We start from the raw sequence: 3,005 nt of genomic DNA, 5'->3' as shown, positions 1-3,005 counted from the left end.
TGATAAATGAAAGGGTTCAGCAGTGGTGTTATAAGGGTGTTCAGAAGGGATACTACTTTGTTCATAGGAAGCATGCCCTCTTGGCATAAATGACTATGACTGCCCCATAAAACCTGATGACTACGGTCACATGAGCAGTGCAGGTAGAGAAAGCTTTCTGTCTCCCAAGTAGATGGGATTCTCAATACGGTGAAAATTATGGTGCAGTAGGGGATGACAGTCAACAAGGAAATGCTAAACAGAACCACTGTAGTAACAGTGAAAGTAAGCTATTCAGTATGATGGGTCTCGGTGCAAGCCAGCTTCAGCAGTGGCCCATAGTCACAGTAGAAGTGATTGATAATATTGGGGCCACTGAATGGCAGTCTGAACACCAGACCAATTTATATAAAGACAATCAGTAAGCCACCCATCCAAGAGTCAAATGAGAGCTGAGCACACAATTTTCCACTCATGATGATGGTGGAGTGGAAAGTATTGCATATTGCTATGTATCGGTCAAAGGACATGGCTGCGTGAAGGAAAGGAGCACCAAGGAAAAAGCAGGAGAAGGCTCGGCCTTTGCACCCAGCTATGCTGATAGACTCCGTGACATCCAGAAGTCTGGCCAAAACCTTGGGTATAGTGGCTGAGACATAGATGAATCCTCAAAATTACAGATTTCCAAGGAAGAAATACATGGGTTTGTGGAGAGTGTTGTCATTCACCACTGTGACAATGATGATGACATTCCCAGTGACAGTCAAAATGTTAAAGGATATCTCAAAATTTAACAGCTTTGATACCAGATGTACTTTGTAAATAATAATAAGGGCATTTAATCAGGGGACTGTATTGTTGGCCCTCTTGGAACAAAGCCATCCTGGAGCAAGTAGGCTTGAAGAAGACACCTAATCAAGATGTTTTGAAAACATCCAAAACTTGGCAAGTAAACCCAAGGTCCATGTGCCCTCAGCTGAACTACCCTCATTATAATACTAAGAATCACACTCCCGGTCAAAGGAACCTTGCCCAGCTCAAGACTCTTCCTTACAAAGCGTGCATAGTATAAAGAAAGGACACTGTAGCTTTAAATAAATGCGAGGCTTGTGAGAGCCAATAAGAAATAGATATGATTAGGTGTGATTGTGAAATAACTGATAACCAGTGCTCTGAGTGTATAAAAAGCTGCGGTGTGATCACCAAGGTGTGCTCGCTTTCTGGAATTACCACCTAGCACCCATCTCTGCAGAAATGAGATAAATATGCGATGTCTCTCCTGAGTGTCTGGCAATTGACTTACTGCACGCTGGGGCCACGAATCAACTTTTCAGACAGCAAAAACACAGATCACCAGGACTCCCACAAAGAACAAAACATGAACCCTTTGAGGGCTGGGTAAACCGAGAAGAATAAATTCAGTCACAGAAGTCTGGTTTTCCATCCTCTGCTTCCACTTTGTATATTTCTGCATTAATAAATACGGCAAGTAAAGGAGCAATCAATATTTTTTTATGTGTGTGGGAAAGAGGAAATACATAGATATACTTGTGTATGCACATATAAGTATGTATACAAATATAGGTATGTAAAAGACATTATAAGGATTATTTTAACATTTATTTTAAAGAAACCAGGATGTTTGAGATGCTTATAATAGTTTTACTGTTTCATTTCTCAGTGACTTTTTCAATTGAAAAAGTGGTCTCTCTTACACTAGAAGACTGTGTGGAAGACTGAAGAATTTATGATCAACAGTGATATATACTGGTAATATTCCCTCTACCAGTTGCATTTACAAGGGTGGGAGACATTACTCTAATTTCTGTCCTCTAAAAGATGGATGTCTACTCAAAGTTAATCTAGGCTCCCATTTTGAAGAGTCGGTGAAGAACACCCTCTAAGACTTGTTTGAAGTTTTAGAAGGCGGGCATTCTTTATTACGGCATTGGATGCACAGGGGATCACTCCTCCTAATATGCATGTAATTGAAATCATACAACAGATATAGAATGAAGATATGCATATTTGTCATATTTCCTATGACAATGAGTTCCCAAAATTTATTCACATGTTCCCTTCCCAATCACGCATGCTCAGTGATTTGAGTTAGTGGTCTTTGGGTCCTCACTGGTCATTGTGGAGGGGCCTCTGTGATTTTTTATCATGATCTCTGGGCCTTTCTTCCATAGATGGTCATAAGCTGACTCACTGAGTGGCAAGGCCTGGTCCTTCTGCGCTTATCTTGGGGGTCGATGTTTTATCTTAGTGTCTGCTGACTTCTTCAGAATCTGTTAATCTTGTTACAAAGAGATGCTATTTTGAAAGTTCCTAGACAGGTTGGCACTTCTTACTGTGAGTTATATTTTACAGCTACCAGCTACAAGCCACAGGCTGAACTTTTTTAAAAAATGTGTAAACCTTACATTCTGTATCAAGAGTACCGCCAAAAAGTGATGAACCCCATCTGGACATAGGCAACATGAACAACCCCTTTCCATAGCCATTCCTCCATCTGTTGCCCATAGCAGAAGACAGGATACCTAGATGGCAATAGTTATCCAAAAATGTCATTCTTTAAACAGAGATGAAATGTATATGGCCTTTTGTGATCACACAGCCTGAGCTGCGATCACACAGCCCGCGACCGACTGACCGAATAACCCCCCTGAGCATGACGTTTTCTGGTATGGAATAGCTCTTTGGTCAGTTTGGGTTAGCTGTCCTAGCTGTGCTGTACTCCCAGCTTGTTATGCACCTGTAGACTATGTGGGCAAAATTTTAAATCTGTGCTTTCTTAAACTTTATATCACTTGGGTTTTGTGGTCTTTTCCATCCTCACAAGTTGTTTTCAAGCAGTTCTATAGGAAAGAAAGAGCATGAGTCACATCTTAGACCTATTAATTGCTCATGCATTTAGTTTTACTACGAAGGTGTCGTGGTTTAACCCGGCTGGCAACTAAGCACCATGCAGCCGCTTGCTCACTCCCCCCCCCCCCCCCTTGGGGAGGGGGGAGAGGATCGGA

This window comes from Egretta garzetta, unplaced genomic scaffold (genome assembly GCF_000687185.1).
Source record: "Egretta garzetta isolate BGI_Z169 unplaced genomic scaffold, ASM68718v1 scaffold143, whole genome shotgun sequence".
NCBI classification, from domain to species: domain Eukaryota; kingdom Metazoa; phylum Chordata; class Aves; order Pelecaniformes; family Ardeidae; genus Egretta; species Egretta garzetta.
The sequence above is the reverse complement of the archived record's forward strand: the minus strand, read 5'-3'. Positions refer to the sequence as shown.